The sequence below is a fragment of the Colius striatus genome, chromosome 7, assembly GCF_028858725.1.
Source record: "Colius striatus isolate bColStr4 chromosome 7, bColStr4.1.hap1, whole genome shotgun sequence".
Lineage (NCBI taxonomy): Eukaryota > Metazoa > Chordata > Aves > Coliiformes > Coliidae > Colius > Colius striatus.
This window is the reverse complement of record NC_084765.1, coordinates 26,412,780-26,438,256: the sequence shown is the minus strand read 5'-3', so window position 1 is coordinate 26,438,256 and position 25,477 is coordinate 26,412,780. Positions and strand designations below refer to the sequence as shown.

Here is a 25,477-nt window from a genome sequence, read left to right as displayed (position 1 = left end):
TTTTTTTTTTTTTTTTCTTTTTTTTCTCTGGGAGAATTTTCTTTTTTTTCTGGGAGAATTTTACCAAACTTTTACAAATACTATATATATTTGCAAAACATATTATATATAAGATGCTGTGATTAGTCAACAGATAATATAAAAGTTTAGTCTTCTAATGAATGTACAAAATTAATTCCTAACAGAGATTTTGTCATACTTTCTGTTCTTTTGAAATTGCCCATAACTCATCTCCAACTGTCTTGCTTACTCTATGCATTTCAGACAGAAAGGGCAAAAACGATGAATCTGTAGGAACTGAAATTCAAAAACAAACAAAAAAAAAAGGATGAAATAGTTCTCTTTAAAGCTAATAACTTCCATCCTATTCAGTTTAGTTTGATAGTTTTCTACTGTTGACCAAATTGTTATGTTGAAAAGTTGAACTTATTTAAATTACATGTGATTTGTATCTTCTCAATGTTTTTTAAACACTTAAAGTTGTACTTCTACCAGTTTTCAGAGGTCCTTTGTTCTCTAATTTGATCTTTGCACAGCAATGTATAGCTTATTACTTTGTCACTACAGCATGTGACTGTATTTTTGTGTGGGATTAAGTTCAAGATACCTGACAGAGTATTCCCTTTCCATGATGCCAATGGGACATATAACACATTCATGTGAACGGCTGGGGAAGGTGTGACTTGTTAAAACTCTTGCCTTTCGTCATCTCTACCTCTGTCACAGTATGATTTGTCTCTGCCTGTTGAAAAAAAAATTAGAAATAATAATTTTAGAAGTTCTTGTAGGTTAAATAAAGGATTATATCAGTGGTGCTGGAAGGCTTTTGAAATGAAATGGAATATAATTACCTTAAAATATATTTTATGGATTTTTTTTCTAGTTTCATTTTGTTATATACTGCTTAAGGCATGTGACATAAAACTAGAGATACAGGTCTTTTTTCTAATTTAACTTCTTTCTGCCAGAGAAAGAGGAGAAGAATTGAGAATTTGATAGATTTACATGGAAAAGATTTCATGGATAATATGGAATGTTGTCTAGAAAATTTCTTAGTAATTTCTGCAACACATGATATTTTAAAACATACATTAGGGGAAAAAAAAAAAAAGGTAAGCAAGCTACTGAACCAAAAATGGTTTAACATGTAAGATTCTATCTTTTTATAAAAAGAAATTAATGTTTCCTAATTTTTGGTAGAAATTAGTGAAGCAAGGACCATTTGTTAAAAACAGGTTTCTTACCCACCGTAGTAAAATTGTGGAACTTTTTTCTCTTTCTTTTGCTAAAACATCTGGGGCTCGGTAGAATAAACCTACAGATAAGTTAAGCAAAATGTTACATTTCTGCATTTTCAGATGGCTGTCAACTGCTTGTAAGAAGAGTATTAAACAAATCCTTTAGGTTTTAACTTGTATGGCTTACAGTAGGATTAATGACTGATGTATATCAAGTTATTTGAATTGACAGTTCATATCCAGAAAATAAGAAAGTGGTGTTAGTGAAGATATCTCTAAATAGAAGTCTACACATCTATATAAATGTATCAATAACATACAGATGTATAGATATACCTATATATTATGTACAGTTTATATACACATATAACACCTATATATATTTCAACATATGCATGACATTTTCTGCCCATAAAACCACAGACTTGTATTTTTTTATATTTATAATACTTTTTATGATGCATTTGACTTCTAGTTATTAAAATCTGTGCTCATTTCTTTGCATGTTACTTGATAAGCTGCTCAGAAATAGCGGATATGGGGATACTGTGGAGGTTTTTTATTAATGAGAGGGACAGCTGGCAAATAAAAATCATCAGTTTAAGGGATTGAAGTAGGCAGTTGATCTACAGAGAATAATTTTTCTTACTCTTTAATGTTATTAGAAAATTCTATGTGTGGAAAAGTGTATCTTCAGCTATAGAACGTATGAGATGAATAATAAAAGAAATATATGATAATCTTATGTGCTATCTAGCATAACATATAACTTCTTTCACTCTGTTGCAGGGTTACTTTTACTGTAGTTTAGATGCTTCATAATTTTGCCTTCATTAAACCTGGCAAAAGATCTAATTTGGTAGACAAAAAAAATCTAGAAACTGGAGTATCTAACGTACTGGTATTTTGTCTTAATTTCTCCCAATAGTCTAAGAAATGGAGGAATAGGATGAAGATGGGGGTTTTTTGAGTAATAGGTTGGTTGGTTTGATGGTAGATTTTTTTTTTTTAAGAGTTCTGATATCAACTGCTGTGCAGATATATTTGTGTGCTATATAGCACGACAAAGTCAAGACATCTCTTAATAGAAAAACTTAGAAAATACACTGTGTGTGTGTAATAGTAGTTTTCACTGACAAATGGAATCTGTTACTAAGTTTTACAGTATTTTCCATCTGTAAGTATATTTTCTTTAATATATTCTGTGGGATTTTTCTTTTCTAGATGACAAGGCTGTTTTAGAACTCCCTTTGTGGAAAAAATGTGTTTCACCTAATGGTAGAATATGAAAGTTGCTCACAAATGCCTCACAGTTCAAATGACAACTGCAAAATACAGTTTTTAGAGATATTACAATATATGTGTGTATTTTGGATTCTAAGATAGCTGTGGCTAATTTCAGACCAAATTGTAGGTGTATGTGGCCTTTATTTTGTGTCTGAGATGAGAGAATTAATTAGATGGGGAGTTCCAGGCCTGGAATATATGAACAGAAAGTGAATCAACTTCACTTCAGTTGATGCATTAATTTATTTTTTTAAGATTAGTATAATTATTCCTGTATTACAGGTGTAGAAACTGATACAGGAAAGTGTAGTTACTTACAGGAGCCTTTAGAAACACATATATAGACCCATGCCAACTAGAAAGCTGAGTGGGTGTCTGTGGACCTGGAGTGACAAACATCTCCTTGTGTCATCAGGCAGACAAACAGCTTCACAGTCATTCCAGGTCAGGTATGTGTAAATATCTGCCACACATAAAATACAGCTATTATTTGAATAGTGTGTATTTCAGTTCTAAATTCATGACCCACTTCACACTGTTTGGATCTCCTTTATTAAATTTCTGAGATTTCTCTTTCCCCCTTTTTCTTTTCCTTTGCCTGCAGTAGCTGGAAACATTAAGAGACAGTAGAGAGGAAAGGAAGGGCTTTGATGCAAGTGTTTTGTGTCCCACTGAAGTGCAAGCTGACTCCTAATGTGTCAGGGTGTACAAGTAGGAGAAAAAGACTAGAGAAGTGTGTGAGCAGAGGGGAAGAACCCTCATTGCTCCCCACTACTAAATAGGCAAAGTAGTCTGATGTCATTGTGACCATAGGAACAAAAAATCCACACAATGATGCTAGGCTTGATTACATCAGTTCATAAAATTGGCTTTCCTCTTTGCACTACCAGCTTTGATTCAAAAGCTGATGTAATACAAGCACACTTAGTAGAAGTGCAAAACAACTATGTTGTATTTTATTAGCTTCAGAGAGGATTCTTTGTTATTGAAGGCAATAGTAATTTTGCTACTCATTTCAGTAAGTGCCTTTCATAACAGTTGACTAGATGACATTCAGCTGGACTGTCAGAGACACATTTCCATCTTCTGATGCTTATTCTGGCACAACTCGTTGATGAAATGGAAAATATTACTACTTCATCCTTTTTTACATACACACAAGAACTTGAATAGAGCAGAATGGCAAGCCTGCATTGTTTTAATGCATTGAATGTTTAAGGAAGCGGGATTCCAAGTTTGCTTCAGTCATGGGATTGGCTCAGTTAGGACATCTAGACTGTCTGACAACTGAAACATGTACAATTTATCTTCTGCAACTTGTTTTAGGAACATGGGTAAAAAAAGGGATATTCTTGCGGAGCTATTTACAAAATAAGAGCTTGAATCCATTTTGTAGTAGGTTAAACGATACATGAACATCTGTATTATAATAAAGTTATCTTGGGCCTTAATAAACATTTTTGTGTGTATCTTCAAAAATTTTTAGACCGTCTGTATTTTATACCAATAGCTGCCATTTATCCTGTACATTAAATCTGAATTTCATACTTTACCATCATGGTTTGGGAAATGTTTAGAATGTGGTTTTGGCAAATATTGAGAAGGTGTATACTGAGTAGTGCTCTAATAAAAAAGGAACCGCTAAGGATGTTGTTAAGACAATATACATTTAGCACAAGAGAAATGGCAGAAACTATTCTCCATTATTGTAAATAATTTGTTTAGTGTAATGACAAATATGGAAGAGGACGATTGGTCTTAGACAGGAATTTAGCATTGTGAAGAAATGAGTGGGTAGTTTTGCAACCAAAAAGCTATAACTATGTAAACATAGAGTATCAGCTTGTCATGCTTAGCTGAATTGTTGGGCATTTCTCCTTATCTTGCTTGCTTTTGTAAAACAGAATTAATCAGTTTAAAATTTTATTTCTTATGCTATAGAAACACTGAAGAGTCTTCTTTAACAGTATACTCAAATCATCAAACAGCTCTATCAATTACAATAGGAAATAATTTTGTGATGTAGTTTATTCACAAATTAGAAAGAAAACAGTTGCCCACAAAGACAGCAGGTAGAAATTTATAGTTTACCAAAGAAATACAGGAAAGTTATATTTAAAAAAAAAAAAAAAAAAAAAGCACGGGGGGCAGGAGCGGAAAGAAGAAGCAAGTGAGCATTCAGATTTCCGTGGAAGCTCTGTGTTTATGTAAAGTACAGCAGCTGCACTGCAAACTCCCCTCTCTGGATGACCTCAGTCCTGAACAAGACGGACTGTTCCGGGTGCAGGTGTGATTACTGAATTATTTGTTCTGTTTTAGTGTCAGTCAGTTACAGTGAGGTATTCTGGGTGAAATTTGTATCCACTGAATAAAGTGAATTGGTATATTTGGTATTCTACGGACTGCTATGTGCCTTCCTGCTGTTGCAGAAATAGTTTATTTTATTCTGTTGAATTACATTAACGAGAGGAAGTGTGTCCAGCAATGACCTCTGAATACATCAGGCAGGCAGACAGAAAAGCAGGATTGGACTGAAGATAGTGCAAAACACAAAAGATAGTTTTGACAGCTGATTTGTGATCTTTTTGAAGAGGCTTGGATATGCTGTTTGAATTGTGAATTTTAAGTTTCTTTTTCATGCTTCATGAGAAATAGAGATGTGAAAAATGCTCACTTTTAACACATGCATGTCAAATCAGCCTTGGTTTGAATTTGACTATTCTTGTGAACCTGTTAGCGGCTAGCTAAACTGCCTTAGATCACACTGGCCTTTGCCAAGTCTCAATACCTAGTTATATTTTGTGTGCTTTTTATCTCTTACCAATTTATGAAGCTTTATAGGAAGATCCTTTTCCTTCATTTGTGTTTGATGTAGACTGCCTGAGAGTAGGATTACATGTACTGAAACACTTGTTTCCAAATAATCAAGTCCTGTCAGATTGGGAAATACAGGTTCTTGAACATCTGATTTTTAATTATTTTTCCCTCATTGTGTCTAGAATTGAGGTTTTTCAGCACAGATTTAAAACCTACAAAAGCAAGTCCTTCTAGAAAGATGGGTGTAGTTTTCTACAAGTAATTAATAAGCAATTCAATGTCTGCTTTGGCAACCACTGAAGAGAGAACTACTTATTCATATTAAGATGCATGACTTCAGCAGCACCTAGCACTTCTAGGATGTTCTCACTATTATGACCCAAGTGCAATAAAGGGATATAGTGTTCCAAAGGAGTTACAGTCCTATAATGGTTGTAGAAAATGGTGGCAATAGTGTTACACAGTATTAGAGATCTCTTTCTTCTGTAGGTCCACTATCCTGTCACTTCTCTGTTAAAAAGTGGTAGTGGTGGCTTCATGTGAGGCACAGAGTATTAGTCTAGAAATGTGTTTGAGAATTCAATACATTTTATTTTAAAAATAAACCGAATTAACATTAAATTACGATGTAAACATCAATGTGCTCGTAAATGCATTATGTTAAATCGGCATGCTGTTGCACTGCTTGCTTTATTAAGAAATAGATGAAAAATGGAAGTTTGCTGAGACTGATTTTAAATACTGGTTCTTGGTTCTTGTTTCTGATACATGATCTCTAAAGGTCACTTCCAACCTCTACCATTCTATGATTCCATGTTACAGTGCAATTGCTTTAAATGATATGACTCTAACTGATGACATAGGGAAATAGTTCAGATATCTCTGAGGATTGAAGAAGGGTTTTAGGTGACGTATGAATGATAAACTAGCTTTATTGACTGGTACAAGTTGCATGTCTGTGTAAGCCAGTGTACTCATAGTGTGCTTCTCTTGAGGGTAAGAATTGTCTGATAGCTGTCTTTCTTTTAAACTATCTGAAACAGACGGATCTTCTTCATGAAACTGGTAGGACTTGGAAACACATCAATACTTCTAAGTCAAGAATGCCTCAAACACTACCCACTACAGTTGGTGTTGAAAGTAGTGAGACACAGTGGTAATCAGCTGGTATTTCTGTGAGTCATTCGGTCTGCTGTTCCCACCTTATCACTCTTTCAGGTGTGTGGGTGGCCAGGTATGTTTCTAGGCAGGGAAGCAATTAAAATTGGTGTCACAAATCACAGTCATGTTACAGGGGAGAGAAGACATGGTTGCATCCCTCTCTTAGTCCTTTTAAGGCCTTTATTCACTCATCTACTTAAGGTAAGTGACCATTAGTAGAAAGAGTATGGAAGCAACATATAGATGGCCAGTTACTGTGCCTCACAAGGATGCTATAGCTTGTATCTGTAGTATCACCTGTCTGTTAATATGCCAGGTACTAGGCTACAGACCCATATTAAGGTGCATGTAGGGTCTTTTGCAGAAACAGAACTATGAATGTCTTTGTATTTATGTCTTTATTTGTCTTTCTGCCTTCTGGAGGGTAGATGCTCGTTTTAAGTTAACGGAGGTTGATCTGATGCTTTGAGGTGTAAAGGTTAGATGTGTGATACAGTTAGTGGCTTGCTGAACTTTGGCATGTAATAGAGCTTATGCTTGAGTCACTTCTACCTCCTGTTGAGAAAAATGGGGTACAATAATATACTGTCCAGGCTGTGTCTTTAGGAGCTTGTTGAAAGTCAAGTGATGGAAGTTAGCACAGAGTCCATGGTATGCTGACTAATCTGCAGTAAGAGCTTGTGTCTTGTTCTTAACAGCAGCACTGGACATTTTGCTTCAGAAAAAATACTTCTATGTAGAAACTTAGGGCAATATTGCTCCCTTAGCATGAAGTTACAGTAACCTGAGATATTGTTGTATATAAGTGGTCTTTTGTTAGATTATATAAGGTAAAGCAAAGAGTTATCCTGCTTATTTTAAAACTTGACATGTCTGAGGCTGAAAAAGAGTCAATGAAATACTCCAGTAACAAGGTAATTGCCATTCAGACAAGTTCCATATAACTTCAGGTAAGTAAGCATTACTTCTTTCAACTTGTATGCATGTTCTTCTTAATTATTTCAAGTAAGACATTGAAGTCTGACTGGTCCAGAAGGAAAGGATCTGGAAAGAAAAGGAACTTTGGCAAGTAAGTATCAGATTAACAGTGGCAGCAGGGAAGCTTCTTCGATTTAAGATATTTATCTGAACTAGTCTTAAACTGGGTTACACCTGAATTTGGAGTTACATATTGAAAGAAAGTAAATTCTTAACGCGTCTTAAGCTCTTAGTCATTGAAACCTTTTTGTATAAAACGCTGTTGCTTTTGATATGCAAATAGTGTGCTGTACCATATAGCCTCAGTCTTCTGGAGAGCAAAAGGAAGGGCAGAGGAAAATGTGTGTGGTGCAGGAATTCAAATGATATAGAAACAAGATTCCTACTCTCTAAATTCCAGTAAAGCAAAAAGAGATTGAATCAGTTTGGACTTTGAGGGCAAGGATTGCCCCATGTGATAAGGGCATGTGAGACTTTCTGCATATAATAAATATAAAAGGTAACTGAGCTTACTGAATGTTTAAAGCAGCTGTAGTGAGCAGTAATAGAACTGAGTGGGTTGCAACTGAGCGACAGCTCATCATATAATCATCGTGTTTTCCACTTAGAGCATCCCTGAAAAACAAGGAAGACTGCTTAATTCTTTTTTGTCTTCCCCTAACAAGAGGTTTTGAGTATTTTCTGAAAAACCCTTGTTAACTATAGATATAGACTATAGATAGATTTGTGGGTTTGGGTTTTTTTTTTTTTTGAGGAATAGAAGAATTATTGTCTATAGTTGAAAATATATTCTCCCTCCTCCACCTCATTAAATCATACGGAGAAATTCCTGTAGTCATTTTTTTTTTTTCCTTATTTGTCTTTTCTTGTACAGAGGTCAGATTTGCTCTGCTGGCATTTCACGATGCAGAAGTAATCACTTAGCAAAGCACAGACTTTTGCGTGTTTCAGTGCCTTTGACGCTCTCCATTCTTTTTCCCACCCACCCCTCACCCTTGAGAAGCTGCCGGTGAGAAGCACAGATGGGCGGCAAACCAGGGAGCTCCTGAATGCAGTCCCTTGAAATTACTGTGGCTCAGCCATACAGGGTTGATGAGGCAGCCCATAGTCCGCCTTTCTTCTCTCTCAGTCCTCAGTTCTAAAAAGCTGATTGAAGAGAAACAATGCTTCTGTGATTATATAAAGCAGTAGCAGGTTCCCAGTTTTTACAGGAAGCTCTCGCTAACCTCCAAATCAATCTCTTTGCGTTATCGGGAAAGTGGCAACAGGAAAATAGCTTTATTTGGTGAAGTAGGATTTAAAGGAAAACAGGTGTCATGAGATGAAGCTAAAATCAATGGGAGACTTGTGCTTTATATGGTGAGTCTTTAGGCATTGAACTTACTGTGTGCGTTAGTTTTACATGATATTTTTTCATCCAGTAATAACCTGAAGGGTCCTGTCACACCTGTTGAGATACTCTGAAATACTGTATAGTACTATTCTTCATTAGTGGCCCTTGAAGATTGTCACATTTTGTATCTATAAGTGTGTTTTATAGTTAATAAAGCATGATTCTTTAAAAAAAGTGAAATTGCATTTATTATTTGCAAAGGTGAAGCTGTTCCTATGAAGATGATCGAGTATCATGAAGAAAACTTGAAGGGTAAAACTATGACTGTTTTTCTTGCATAGTCAGTGAACTGAGTGGTTGGTATAGAGTGCAAAAGAGTAACTTGAACTGCCTGCATTCTGTATTCTTCTAGAAGAGAGTAGCTCAGTTTGTAATTACAATGGACTCAATTTGCTTTCTAAAGTTCATACAACACTCTAGCAACAGGTTTTCCTAATGTAGTTCATCACATAAGGTTCTGTATACTTGTAAACTACATTAGTAACTTCAGAGAAAGTTCATAATGCAGCTTTGTTCAGTTACAGTTGGGGAGGGTTGCATGTGTATAAAATTTCTCAGGAACTTATTGCGGATAAGTTAATTAAAAATTGTCAAAAATTAAAAGGATTCATTTAAAAAAAACCAAAAAACCCCAAACATCTTCTACCACCTAGGAATGAAGGACATACTTTGTGATTAGTAAAAGGTATAACTTTGGATATCTATAATGGAGTATGACAGGACGGAGTTGTGACTTCGATTAGTTCAAGATCTGTCTTGTACCAAAATCTGAGAGGCTCATGGGAAATGATAATGAACAATCAAGGCAGATTATATCTGTGCATATAAAAACACATGGATAGAAGCACATTTTATATGTATTTTTTTAAATTGTAACACATTCAAAGTTTTCAAGCCACAGAAAAAAAGAAAATCCACAGGTAAAAGTCAGTTACTATTAACATTGTTTTAGAGATAAGACTTCTTGATTTACCTTCCTCTGAGATTTTTGCTTGATTCATAACAGAGTTCACAGTATTTATAGGATGTTCATAGAAGAAATTAGTGGAACACTTTCTCTGACCTCAGTGAAATAACATTTTCTTTCCATGTGTTCCAAATGATAACAGAAGCACACAGTCATCTTGGTGACTGTTTGCTTTTGTGTGAACAGTCTAACAATATTAGTAAAGCTAATCACACAAGTACATATGTATGGGTTTAAACTCTTCTAAATTCATGACAAAATAAATGAAAACATGATTTTTAAAGTAGCCTTTTCATGTGTTAAGCCAAATGATAATTATTTTGAAACCTACAGTAATGCACTTGCTGACTTTGTGTTATTCACAAAGAAACTTGTACTTTAATATGTTATGTTGGTACTGACAGTGGTGTGAGAGAGGAAGAAAAAACTTTAGAATTGAAATTTAATGTTTGTGATTTAAGAGAATAATTATTGAGAGTTTGCAAAAAAAAAAAAAAAGAAAAAGTGAATTCCTGTGCTAATAAAAAGCCAGAACACACCATGTTAAATCATCTTTACAAGATTAATGTTTTAGTTTACTGATACTCTTTATTTGATCATTTAATGTGGTTTTTTCTTTCAACTTTCTGACTGTAAAACACTCTTTCACCAAGTAATTTGGAAGTCCTATAACTGTTTTAAAGAAGGAAAAATAATTAATATTTGAATTATACGTCTCAGGGATTTTGTATGTGTAGAAATGTGATGTTTTTATCCCCTGGAACTTATTCCTTTAATGAAAGTAAAGCTATAGAATACACCAATAGGTAAAATCGAGCAACTTTTTATCCAAAAATCAAACCCATTTTTTTCATAAAGTTGAACAGAAGTGGTATGATTTTACCAGATTGGACACTTTAGGTATAAAATGTAACTGTTTTTTTCCCAAGGTATTTTCTCATTATTAGAGTTCCTCTGGTTACTGTTTCTTAAGATGTTTTAATGTACCTCTATAGATAGTTATGTGGTCAAGATCCACCTCTGGAGCTTAATTTAGATCCATAACTTTTTTAACTTGCAAAAACACCTTAGAAGTCATTTGGTTGAGAACTTTGAGGTTTCAATGAATAGGAAAAAGAGGTACTTATTTAATGGCATTTTAAAAAACATAAAGTCAAGTGTTGGTGTTCACAATACTGGGGAGATAAAATCAAGTTTTGTGATCTTGTGTTTCTCAATCCTTTTAACAGAGACTTGATGAAGGTAGCTGGCTGCATTTCTGACAGCACAGAAGAGTCAGATTAATGATGTGTAGCTAGACAGTTAAATAACTTCAGACTTTCTTACTTTTGGTAAAATATTCCGTGTCTATTGAAGAAAGGTGTTCCAATCCACTTTTGTTGCCACAGTTTTCTAGGATAGGAAGCATTGTTGCTATTTCCACAGACTTTTATTTGTGAGATTACTAAGAAATGTGTAGGCACATATTTGGAAATTACTTTGAAACATAAGCTGTGTATGACATGCAGCTAAAGCCCTCAGACCTAAGCCTCAACCCAGCTTACTTTTATACTATTGAAGCTGAAGACTGTTTTTTAAACTGACACCAAATCCAAAGGCACCTGTCTGCTCCCCAGGGCCAGGAGAGCACTGGCACTATGGGACCAACTTCAGTTCTGCCCTCAGTACGGTTGCAGTGGATCAGCTTGTAACTAGCTCAGTTGTGGCACACTGGAGCTGTGGATTTGCAGAGAGCTCATCTGAAAGGTCACTGGAACTGAAGAGAGGAGATTCTTTACCTCATGTGCTTCACGTTGCCTACTTTGTGCTAGCTATGCTGTTTTGGCAGATGCTTTTGTGAGTTGATTCAATCCAGCACAAAATTCTTCCAAAGTCACAGGGTTTGTTTTTGTTTGTTGACTGAGTCAAAGTGGCCTATAGGCTGCTTAGAGCAAATGAAGAGTAGCAAATGGCACCAAGTGGTCCAAATCAGTGCCACGGAAGGTAGAGGAATCAATGTTTTAAAGGTGCTAGATTTTAGCATGATCTTTGAGTCAATGCAGACTAGTTTTCCTTGGAAAGTAGTAGAGATTGAGGATAACATCCATTGTTTGTTTAATTCTGAATTTAGCTATTTTATTTCAGAAAATTAATGTAGATAATTTATCAACTTGAGAGTTCAGATTTGGTAGCATAGGTCTGGAAAAGTGTGTCTGCTTGAAGTGATAAAGTCATATATATATAGATAAGGTCTTTAATTAAAAAGAGAATTTTCCATTGTAAAAAGGTGTCTAGATTTTGACCAATCAAACAGTTACTGTGTTTTCTATGACTTCACACTGTTACTACAGATCCTAAAAGCCAGCAGCAATAAGTGTAACTGAGAGGTTCATCCTGTCTTAAATTAGAGCTTTGGGCAAAAAGATTGCTGCCTTAGTGACACATGCTACTGAGAGCTAAAGGGAACATACAGAAAACTTTCCAAGATCTTGGTTTCTGTCAGTGTTCAAACTACATTAGTGCCTAATCATGGCAAAAACCCAAGATCTGCTGTAAACCTCAAATGCAGACACTTCCAATATACTTGTACTGTCCTGATTAAGCCTTTTATGGTGGGACTAATTTAAATAAAATTATTCACAAAGGTTCATATTTTGAAGTTTGAAATCTTCAGTATGTATGTTTCTTTGGACTAATGAAAAAACACACGTAACTATCATCTACATGACTGGAAGTGTCTGTATTTTATTTTCAGAGATAAAATTCTGTATCTAAGCTTAAACAGCAATATAATCAGTGTATTTTTAAAATGTATCACATAATTAAATGTGAGAACATGTACTTTTTAGAGTGTAATCATATCAAGGTATTAGTACACCAAAACCTTCATGACTCATTAGTGAGAAATTGTAATGTTTTGGTCATGCTGTAGAGAAGACATATTGAATTTTGGCAGCATTAATTACCTGCATAGGAACTTAGTGTAGATGCTCGATGCTATTGCTGTAAAGACTTTCTTGTGATTGTTTCAGTTTAAATCTGATGTGATTTGTTTTTCTTTTATTAAGTATGAATTGCTTTGATGAATTCATCAAAAAACTGAATATAAATTAAGTACTGAGGTCAAATTAATTGCTTGAATTGACAGTTATAGTTTTCTTTAAATCTGTAGTCCACAGTCATACATATCTATGGCTTTTGCTATGGCCTTTGCAAAGAAAGACAAGTTTTGTGTCTCCTTGTCTGTTGCCTCTACCATTGCATGAATTTCACCCAATTAAGATGAGACCAGTATACTTTCTCGCATTCTCTTAACCTCTGTTTTAGTATCCAATGTGTGCATGACAGTCTTCAGGAATGGTTTTAGGAGGAGGTAAAGTAACTAGGAGAGATTTTTCTCTACAGTCTTCTAGGTGTTCTGGTTTTTATCTTACATTTCTGCTATCTTGTGAGAACTTTGTTCTGATTATTTTTTTTATCTTAGTTAAAACAGCTAGTTTTAAAGGCATTTCAGAGAAAGAAATGGATGCTGTGATGGGTAGTGATACTCAGAGTAGTTCTTCCATATATGCTACGTTAATTGAGTTTTGTGAGCATCAAGAGATTCAGCAGGATGTGAGGGCATCAGGAAAGCACAACAGGCTTGGGCTCTTTTTGTTTTCACCAACAGCATTATTGACGCACCACTTGTTCTCAATGATGTGTGTGTGTGACTACAATGTGTGTTGTGAATGAAATGTTGCTGGTGGAAAGGAATTGGATGAACTCAAAGATCTTGAATGCAATTCTTTGACTACAAGAATTTTAGCGTAATTCTGTGTACTTGTACAATCAATACAAAACAATATGAACACTACAGTGGAATTCAAGTGAAGTTTGGCTAATGCTTCAGTCTACAAGACTGAAATAAAGGCCTTGGCAAAGAGTGAAAAAAAGTATCTCGACAATCTCTTAAAAACCCATCTTAATGTGGAATTTTGGATTGTTTCTTATAATGCTGGAAATCAAATGTGCAATGTTTTTAGTAAAAAATGTAAGAACAGTTTTGCCTATGGAAGACATTTGTAAAAATGGGCCTGTAAGTTCCTAGTTGCCTAGAGTTGCATGTTCATTTTGTGCACCTTAAATATATTATTTTTGTGACCACCACCATTTCAAAAAACTCAGTATATGAATATGGAGGACATTTAATTATTTCCAGTCAGATTACCATAGCTGTTTTCCCACTTCAGTGGAATTTCACAAAAAACTGATCTTATACAATGTATTCTAGGTGACTGACACAGGTAAACCAGGTGAAAACTAAACCCAAAATGCAAGTAGCATCTCTTATGGCTTTAAAAAACAACAAGTAAACATGCATTATACTGAAATAAATTTGTGTGACAACATATGCTAAGAGAAATCTAAATGAGGGATTGAAAAAGGAAAGTAGAAAAGAGAATTTGTTTGTCTTTGAAAAAAAAAAGTAACAGATCTGTGGATTTACTTACATAAATGTATGTATGAATTCATTAAGAAAAAAGCAAATTGTATATAGAGAATAAAATTTAATATGTTGTAACTAGGAAGAACAAAAAATCCAGGAATTGGGAGAAATCAAGTATAATGATAGCCATAAAAACTTTACAAGATATAATGTGTAAAGACTTTGATTAATGGTACTTACTCTAATAGAGAAGCAGAAAGAATGATATGTGGGCAAAGTATCATTAAATAGGCTTTAAAAGAAGAGCCTGTGTTTATCATTTCTTCTCTCTTACCAAGTAAACCAGATACAAAGCCACATTAGCTACAACATGCACAAAGATCCAGTCAGGAATCAAAACATAATCATATAGCTCCTTAAAGCACTTGGGTCTGTGCTTCATATTGAATGTAATTGTTATTCAAGATTCTTTTAGATCAGTCTTCAATGCTTTTTTTGTTGCTGCATTTGTTTTGTTTTAAATCATATGACATTTTCTTGAAAAAAATCAATAAATCTCAATCTGCAGATGAATGTTTCATGAGTAGAAAAGGACTAAGTATACTGAATCAGCTAGAATAATTTACACAGTTCTGTAATTGACATGGAATGTACAGTCAAACTGTTGGGAAAATCGGTGTTCTGAACTGGATTTTGAGTATATTGCCTTTGGTTTTTTGAACCAAACAGTAAGTATTTTGAAGACACTGTTGGCTCATGGACATAGCCTTGCTATAGCAAAGCAATTTCTATCTTAAGGCACATTATCTGGATTTTTCAAGTTATCTTTTAGGATCCTTATGTTTAGGTTAATATGTACCAGTGGTCAAGCAATATCTAGAAAGGTTCCTCTCTGTTTCTCTGATTGCTGTTGAATATTTCCTTTGTTTAACCTGAACTGGATTGCACTCTGGCTGTAGCTGTTAATGGAAGAGATACTGAAGTGCTTATAACAATCTTGGGAATGGTCAAAGCTAGAAGAAAGGAAGACTTGGGGTCAGGATGTGTAGTATGAATGATAAATGAATGCAGAACAGTGTAGTGTTACTTACAGAGTAGAACAGTAAAATGTGTTCTGGTCTTCTCTCCATTCTCACAGGCATACTCCAGAGCTTCAAAATCAGAAGTACAATCAGCTGGACACTCTCCTCCTGGCTTTCTTAATAGGTAAACATATTAGAAACAGAAATGGGGGCTTACCTACCTCGTTCCTGTAAGTAGCTATAAACATTCCCTCGGCTCCCCAAATGAGCATCTCTCATTTAGTTGTTTTGAAATGCTGAGCAATAAGGGCCTTGCAAAAAAATGCAAGAGTTTAGTTTGTTTTCTGGTTGACAACAGTTAAGTGTAGTCAACAAAAGAAACTATCTAAAGTTATTAACAAGCTAATAGCATGCCTATTGCCTGTAGCAACATGGAGTTGATGGATGATGCAGAGTTACTCATCAAATTAATCTCGATCTCTGCTTCCTAAAGCTTGGATGCTAAATAAGTTCCTAAACCCATCCATATCATTGCCATATTAAACTGCTGCAGCAGCTATCTGTCACTACAGAAGCTCTGTTTGGGGCTTAGTTCTTTGCTTTTGTATTTCTTCACAGTTCATTCTGTAATAACATATTGCAACTCATTGTGAAACTTAAAAGGAAGATCCCCATAGTAATAACTTTGGTAAGGACAGTAAAAGGAACAATACATTTACTAAATAAATGGTGTTTAACTGATTATCAGCTGCTCTAAAGTGTCATTTACATGCTGACTTCTCTCTCCTTTTTCTAGAGAGAAAGTGGGTTTACTGATTTGGATGTCCACTTCATTTGCCTCCCCAAAATGAGTTAGGGCATGCAGGAGAAAAAGGAGGTTTTTTGCAAGTAGAACCTACCATGGTAAGTTGTATCTTGTACCTGCTTCTTACATAAATTCTCAATGATATTAAATGCATTGCTTAAACCAAACTTTTCACACAGATGATTCTCCTTCCCTGGTAGTATGTTACGTCTAACACTTCCCTGGCAGCAATACTGAGTGGAAAAGTTTTTCCCTACTGCCTCCCAACACATCAGCTTCACAGAACTGCTTGAGGGGATTTTCACTAAATTAAAGCAGCAAACTCAGTGGAGCTGAAAATAATTATTTTTCTACTATGTACATGAGAAAAGTATGAGAATCTGTAGTCTGTGCTCTTGATTTGACACCACAGAACCTGTCTTAAATGTTATGCTGAAAATTAAGGACATGGGAACTAGAATTTTAATTTTGAGTTGCTAAATACACTCTAAAATTGTGGTAAAGTGCAGGGACTTCAAATTAATAATACTTTTAAAACTAACTTGTCTTCCTTGGATCCATTTTTTAAAATAGTATAGTAATTGCACACCTTACAGGCACATTCTGAACCAAACTCATTAATGTTTTGTGAGACATGTATGTACTGAACAGATGAGCACAGAAGGGAAGGGAAAAAAAAAATCCTGTAACTCCCTTCAAGTGGTTCAAAAGGTTACAGTAAATCAAATTCCTGCGGCCTCACTTGTTTGGTCATGTTTAACTGAACATTTGAAAAAACTTCTGATTAAGTGAGCCCTGTCAGTTCTGCAGAATGTTGGAAGGAAAATACCAGATTGAAGACATAATTAAAGACTGTGTTATAACGCTTATGTGTGAGAACTGCATGAAAATTCTGCTGCCTTGCATTTACAAATTTGACCCACGAGGAGTCACAGGCAAGATATATTCCTCTAGCAACTTTGGCTGTGCATATCACTGGGGGCAGCCATGACCCTGAGGTCATGCAGAATTCAAATTTTAAATCTGTCTAATTTTTTGGCTAGAATGAATAATGTGTTATAATATCCTCTTATACATATAGAAGACTTCTGTGCATTTTTGTGACTTTGGATGTGACTTTCCATGTCTTTCTATTCAGATGTCAGACTAGTTTTATTTGTCATTGCTAGACCACCATCATTAAAGAGATTGCATTGCTCTGTTCTGCTAGGGCAAAGTCAATCCATGTTAATGGCTTCTTTAATCTTTTAAAAGTGATTCTTTTTACGTGGGGCACTGATTCCAGCCAATTCCAGTCTCTTGCTAGTGATAGTGGTAAAATAATCAGTGGCTGCATAAGACAAGAGAGACACTAATCTGTCTAAATTTTGTGCCTAATTTAAATGAAACAAATTCTAAACTTGATTCACAGGACTCATAACATTCCAAGGCTTATGTGGTTTACCTTCTTCAACCTTGATTTAGGTAATATCAGTTAGTACTCTGTATCACAGAATCATAGAATGGTAGGGGTTGGAAGAGACCTTTAGAAGTCATCATATATGCTGTTAGCTGTTCTGCATCTTATCTAAACCAACTCTATCTGATGTGTCTCATCTTTACATGTTAAGTACATAATTCTACAGTATACTTTTGTTAGATTTTGCTTTTCAGGGACTAGAAGAGTAGGAAATTAGAGTAGACCAATGAACTTACAGAACTGAAGAAAAGGGAGGAAATTAAAGGATCTATTATTCCACCTTACTTTGCCAATCTAAAAAAATCTTCTGATGGCTACATTAATTTCTAGGCATTTAGTCATTTGTTTCAAAATAAATATTTCTCTGATACTCCTCTTACCAACTTCACAGAACTTATTTCTCTGTGTGTTCCCAGATGCATGCATGACTTAGAAAAGAAAGTCCTGGCTTAGATGGATGGCTAATGCTTGAAGTTACAATTGTTGCTGTATTACTGTCTTGAAGCTGTAGCCTGTGCTGTATAAACTCTTCAATTCTTACTAAGCTCAATGTCTGCTTTCACAAAGGGAGTTACTGGGTTGTAAACAAGCCCAAGTACTTCTCACCCTTCCACTAGTGCCTGCTATAGGCTCATCTTCTGCAAAGACGTCGGGTAACTTCCAGTTTGTTTTATACATCTATATCTGATGTCTGCTATTTCCTGCAAGGCTGGCAATGGCATCATCCAAATCATATGAAACTACTGCCTACAAGTTTTTAGGAAACTACCTTCTTTGGGATGTTAACAACGTCCTAGAACTTTCTGGTAATAAGGAGATGGTTATCACTAGAAAACAAATCTTACTTTTGGTTCTCCTTGCACAGGTAATACACAAAGTGATAAGATAGAAACGTTATTGTGCCTTATTTAAGTGTTATCTTGGCTATCACTGTGGTAGTATTTTTAGGAAAGTTCATTGGCTTATTATAGAGTAGTAGCATATGGTTTTGTAGATAACTGGGACACATAACATGGGTCACTTCAGGCAGCTTATTCTTGAATTTATCCTATGGTAGTTATTGTTAGGTTAATTTAAGACTATGTATCATTTGATTGCAGTCTATTTGAATTTCAATATTGAATTTGTCTCATTAAAATACAATTAATAAAGACTAACTGCTGTATTAGGATACTTAAGCTGCTCTGCCTAACATGGGTGGAAGTAGAAGTATGTTTTAATTACAAGCAATACTCCATCATTTTGAGATTAAAATACTAGTTTGCTTGGTTATTTTTACAACTGTCTGTAATGAGACTATTTTGTTACATAACAACAATATTATTGTATGAGATACATATTGTCAGTGGATGCAAATATGTAACTTTGGTTTTTCAAATGTAGAAAACACATTCTAGTTCTTATTCTTTGCCTCTAGTATATACTTTTACTGGTTTCATTACTTATTTTATCAACGTGAACTAGACTAATTTACTTAGTCCTCGTGAAATCAGAATACTTTCGCCAATTAGTAGAAGTAGAATAAAACTACTTCTAAGACCTATTCCATAGCAAGAAATGTGTTTCAACCTCTTATATACAGCCAGTATAAATCATACTTTTCACCACTGAAAGAAGCCATATCTGTAAGGTAGTAACTTCACAGAGCTTTTCAGGCCAATATATCCAAAGAAAAAAAATCTTATCTCTAGTTCTGTCTGAGGTAGTTTCTTATGGAATTTCAGGAACTTTTTTGCTTGTTTTGAGGATTGCTTTTTTGTTTGCCGTGTTTGTTGAAGGTAGGTAGTTTTACAGCTGGATGAAAATTAATTAAATATCTATTTTAATTTTTTTTTAATGGACAAGACAATCATTAGGATTTATTTTTAAGAAAACAATACTAACTGGTTCAGTTTAGAGCAAGAATCTGTCATTCTGAAGAAATCCATCTTAATCTATTGTGGCCTTAATATATTGTAACAAGAAAATATTCAATGTAGAGCAGGAGAATGATACAGTTTAATCATTTAACGCAGTATAAATAATTTTATAGCACTTAAACACTCTTTTATAGTTATTTAGTATGAAGTCCATGATAATTTATATTCCATTGTTTTCACAGTTAATAATATGCACATAGTAACGCAGTATCTACAGACCAAGCTAGTAGGCAGTGGCTACATGATGGAAATGATCTTAGTCTCTGAAAGTATTACTATTTTAGATAAGATGGTTCAAAACTGCACAAGTTTCTAATGTATTAAACCTTTACAATCGGGACAGTTCAAAATAAATGTCATTGGTTCTAGATGCTTCATGGACTCTAACAAAAGTTCATTCAGGTTTACATACTTAAAAGTAAATTAAGCTAGTTTTGAATTCTTATCATATGAAGACAAAAAGAATCTCAATAAAATTAGACAAAAAAGTACCCATGCCTCATCTCTCAGTTTTGTGAATGTGTGAAAGGGCAGAGAGCTTTTATATAAAATAAGTTTCAGTGTAAATTTGACCAGTAAGATTATAAACAATCTTTGTGAAGCAGTTCATTCTTTACAGAGGACCAGAGGATCTTTAACACTTTATAAGATGAAATGACCTTTGGCAAATAGTGGATTTCAGCACTGAAAAGGAGCAAACACATGCTGTGATTAAGTTCCAGACATTTATTTCCTGGTTGCATTTTGCTAAATTTGGAACAGAGTCAACATCCCTTACAAAATGTGTACTGCATGTAATTATGTTCCATATAGTGTTTCACTGGAGGCTATGAGGTTTGGTTGTTTCATTTATGTTCTTAAGTTATTTGTTGTTGCTGTATTATACGAATGAATAGTGCACGAGTGGTGCAATAAACTAACAAATGTCTTATTTGTCTTATTAAACAGACAGGGATTAAAAAGGATGTCTTATTAAAATGTCTTGGTTGAAAATTGAGTAAGTAATTGGATCAATTTTTACAGTGAGGTATTTTGTGAGGAAGTGATCTCTCCCATTCTGCAGAAATTAAGAAAGCTCTGCACTATTTTCAGAGACTGTTGTTAACAGATATGTACAAAGAAATTATTTCAATAATTTTTCCATTAATTCTGAAAACGTGTGGAATTGCTTAATACTATGACGGAATGACACAGTTTGTTAAATACACTTCTGATTCTTGTGACAATGAAAGTATCACCAAGGGAAAATGCCACCCAAGAGAAAGCCAGTTGTCTCTTTTCTGTATCTCTTATCTCTTAACAGCTTCTCTAATGAGACTTGTGCCCATCCATTTGTGTATCATTCTACTCAGTTGCCCTGAAACCGTGGTACAATAGTCAGAATTGTAAAATAGTTAGAATTGTCAAACAATAAAATTCTTACAAAATTTGTGAAAGATGGAGAAGGAAGACTGAAACTAGAACTTCACTGTTTTCTACACTCTTTGACAGGAGTTGTCTGAACAATGTCTGGAGAGTGCCTGTATGGTTCCAGAGTAACTGAGATGTGATGGTGGCTGCAGAAATTTAGGATATCGAGACTGAAACCCAAGGAAAATGAGGCTTCCTCCTTTCTGCTGCTCGCAGAACAAAGCTGATAGGATTTTCCCAAATAAGTTTTCTACATGTGGAATTGATTTATTGATTCTGTGAATTCAGAGACGTGCCTCCAAGCATTCTGGTATTTACATGTTTTTATTAACTAAAGGTAGATAGAAAGGTCCAGATGAAACTAGACACCTGCAGCATTGAAAGATGCCTCTTGTTTCTTGAACATGTTAGAACTATTTGTAAATTTGGAAGGTCACAGGACTGTATGTTGCTTATCATGCTTCTGCTTGTTAGTGCAATGACTCTTTTAATGAACTTTATTCCTACCTTTCACAATCAAAATACTGCTTTTCTTTTCTCAAGGCCTAGCATCCTTGTGCGAAAATACTGGATAATTTTTCTTCACTGAAGCAGTGCGGCAAGTTGCAAATTATGTGTAGAACTGAAGTGTTTTTCTTCAACTTTTCACTATTTCTTCAACTTTTCACTATTTCTTCAACTTTTCACTATTTCTTCAACTTTTCACTATTTCTTTTCAAAGTAAATAGTATTTGTTGTGCTATTTGGTATTATAGTCAGCTTAGTTGTGTCTGAGAGAAAGCTGTCAAGACTAGAAGTGAGAGCAAAAGTACTATAAAAACTAACCCCCAAATTTCATCTTTACACCTCTACATACAGTGATCAAAGTAGCTGAAAAAGATTTCAGTATTTTTTCAGACTGTTAGAAATGTAGATGTGGGAGAGTAAAAGTGACTGCAGTTCTTTGTTCTTTCATGCCTCCCACTAGTACTCTTCAAAACAAAAAGGCAAGATGAGTCTATTAACTTACCTGTAGTCTTTTCATTATGAACATAACTTCATTACTTCTTTTCTGTGTTAGGAAGGCTAAGTGATAGTTCTAGCAGTTCAGATACTTTCTCGGCTGGGTTTCTCCAGTAAGAAACTTAATACACTTCATCTATGCTAGTCCTTAACTTTTTATCTCCATATGGAAAAAAAGGCCCTCACTGAAGCCTTTGCTTCCACAGATGCGTGTGTCTTCATCTCAGTAGTGGTAGCATTTAATGGATAGATTAGTCCATGGAAAGAATAGAGAATAATGGGAGGAAATCTGTCACTTGGTAAATTCTTGAAGTGCTTTGGAGAAGGATTGATAGGACAGAAAGTCTTCCAAGGTCAGCTCTCAGTGCTGACACTGGCTGGGATGATGTTCTATAAAGTCTCTGACTTTCAAGAGGTAAAGTATTAAGAGGAAGTTACTGTTTCTCTGTAAGTAGCAATGACAATTATCATATAAATTCTCTGAATGTCTCTCTGAGGGCATACTACCCAGAGCTTTTCATTTTATCATATGAATTATAGCAAAAATACAGAGCCAGACTTTCAACCTCCTGCTGTTTACATAATTTTGGGCCTTTTGGCTATGGCTTTACTTTAGGAGACTGACAGTCTAATTTAATCAAGCAGCTGTGGATTTGTCTATGTGGATTAGTCAGTCATATAAGCTATGTAAAAAAGTAAAATAAAACCACAGGTCAGATTCAGGATTGTTTGAAGTTGCCTGAAAATTTCTTTGCAGCTAAATCTCTTTTGGATTAAATTTGTTTGTGGAAGTGGGTTTTTTTCTGCCTTTTATTGAACACCTGTAGTCTTTAAAGAGTCTCATCATATAAAACATGGATGTTATATGTAACAAAATAGTAACTGCTGTGTAATTTCTGAGTTGCATATATTATGTTGCACAAATACTGTGGCATGAGCTTAATTCAAGTTCAGCTTTAAATATTTGACTAGTTTATGGTAATGACCTTCTGCTTTTCCTGACACCACCACTTCGATGCTAGTGCTTGAAAAAACACATTATTACTAAATAGATGAAGTTCAACTTGTCCTTTTTTACTTTTTAAACTATTACGAACTCCTCAGATATTTTAATTTTCAGTGCGTACTGATGGGAGCTCCAAGAAATTAGCTCATTCTGTCTGTCATGAAATGTAGCATTCTCCTGTTTGATTGACTGATTCAACAAACTGAAAAGCAGTAAGTTTTTCCAAAACATTTGTAAACAAGAGAAAACCTGACTCAGGTGACTGAATGTTGCATGTATTCACTGTTTGGCAGACTGACCAATTTAGTGGAAAGTGACTGACACAAAAAATTAAACCATACATTTTCAAAGGTTTTTTCAAAACTAAACAGGGAAATAAGAACTGTTTGATCATTCCTGAAGCCACTGTTTTGTTCTGATCTTTTAGTTGCTTTTTGAAAGGTGATATAGAAGAATATGGTTTCAAGAAAAATCTCTTTTTGTTTGTTTGGGATTTTTTCTCCTCTTTTTTATGTGGTATATAATCTTAAGCATCTGTCTTAACAACAGATTGGTAGTGTTTGGTGTGGGACCAAGTTCCTGTAGCAAATAATAGTATCTCTCTCTTTCTGGCTCCACCCCACCAGCCATTTGTATTTTATATAGCACCTAACTGAAATTGTAGACCATCCTAGAAACAATTTCTGCTTGACCTACACATCTTTCCATTTTGAACCAACAGTAACAGGATGCCTTCCCTCCTTCATTCCTCCCCACTGCTAGTCAAGCAGAGCAATTTTTTGCCAAGCTACTTTGAAAAATTTCTAATAAATTGACAGTATGTAGTGTCCAAAATGATGATATACAATCAGCTTTACTTTGCGTTTAGGTTCAGATAAGAGCAAAGCAGTTGAGTTTGACCGATGTGTCTTTATTTTAAACACAAAAAATTTAAATGTCTGAAAGATAATGACATTTTGGATAGCTTCAAGGAATTTTTGTTTTATGAATCTGTCTCATTTTCAGGGCACTTCTGCTATAAAATCCACGTGTTTCTGAAATCCATGTTTTTGAGATTAAGTATATATATATATATATATATATATATATATATATATATATATAAAAAATAATTCCTTTTGCAGTAGATTGAACTAAAAGATATTTATGTGGTGAAGCTTGCAGTAAGCTCCACAAAACATTCTAATTCCTTATAGTTGTCATCACTTTGTCGATAAGGCTCAAGAAGACAACGGTGTTTTGGTTTTTTTATTTCTCACTCTTTTTCCCGTCTAGTAGTTATGATGAGCAGTTTGCTTCAGAAGAGATTGTTCTTCATCTACTTTACCGGTGTTGTTTTCAGATGTGAATTTGGTACACACATTGAAAAAAAAACCCAGGCACTGTTATTATTTTCTTTGGCTGTTGTCTGTAGACATTAACATTCAATGTGGAGAAGGGTTTTATTCGCCCACCCTCAGGCTTATTTTGCAATCAATAGCAATTTCCTTTTGTTTTTCCTGGCTTTCTAAATTTCCCGTTTCACACACTGATACTCAACTCCAACTGTGATCTGCTTTTCATAGAATTTATAATGGATGATGACGACAGTGACAATTACAACTAATGGTTTATTTCTTGGAGATGTTGAATATCCATTAATGCTGTTGAAGTTGTCCAGAACTGTTAAAAAGCTCTCAAAAATCAACTACGCTATTTTAACATCAAACTTTGAATATTTGATAGCTGCTTTTTTTTTTTTTTTTGGTGTAGGATTCTTCTGTATGTTTCCTTATAAGTTTCCTTGATTCATCAGCTTGCAGTTCTCGTTGAGCCTGAATGTTTCTTGTTAATGAATTTCAATATTGCATAAATTACAGGAAAAATGTAAGTGCCAAAATACGATATTTTTTTATAGCTATAAAGGTAGCCATGGCTGATTTATGGCGACAGAAAATTTACAGAATATTAACAAATGGATTTTTACCAAATGAAAGAGGAATTTTCTTCCTGCTAAGGGCATCTTATGTTTTCTTTATTTTATTTTTCTTCTATTTTCTAATACTGGATAACTTTACTGTAGATACTAGATATTTTGCTTGCTAATTATATGAAATTTATAGTTTCCTAATATGCATAAGTATGTCTGAAAAAGAGTTGCAGCACAAAAAAGAGACAAATTGCAGAGAATTATAATAGTACAGTACAACTTTTACCTTTATAAAATGTGTTGTCATTTGATAAAAAATCATAGAATTGGTAGTGGTTGGAAGGAACCTTTTAGAGATCATCAAATCCAATCCCTCTGCAGAAGCAGGTTCACCTAGATAGTGTCGCGTAGGAACATGTCCAGGCGGGTCTTGAAGACCTCCAAGGAAGGAGACTCCACAACCCCTCTGGGCAGCCTGTGCCAGGGCTCCATCACCTGAACAGTGAAATAGTTTTCTCTTATATCGTTTTTTTTAATATTTTTTTTTCTATATAGTTTTTTCTTATATTCTTATAAATAATCTTTAACAATCTGTGAAAAAGGGACAACTGACAGAGCTTGCTGTTCTGTTATTTCAATGCAGAAAATTGTTTTCACCACTTCCTATTGTGTCTCCAGGATATCTCTAATTGGACT

The 25,477-nt window shown here is 34.6% G+C and overlaps 1 protein-coding gene across 7 annotated transcripts in view; it reads left to right on the top strand.

The window, feature by feature from the left end:
• OTUD7A (OTU deubiquitinase 7A) overlaps nucleotides 1-25,477 on the top strand; it is a 130,787-nt gene that overhangs the window by 30,706 nt on the left and 74,604 nt on the right. For 6 of the 7 annotated variants that reach the window (XM_061999613.1, XM_061999616.1, XM_061999614.1 and 3 more), the window contains exons 2-3: nucleotides 15,388-15,455; nucleotides 16,068-16,174. The exons of the other annotated variant lie outside the window; for it this stretch is intronic. The gene's annotated coding sequence lies outside the window, so the exon portion shown is untranslated. The remainder of the gene's footprint in view (nucleotides 1-15,387; nucleotides 15,456-16,067; nucleotides 16,175-25,477) is intronic. 7 annotated transcript variants of the gene reach the window in all.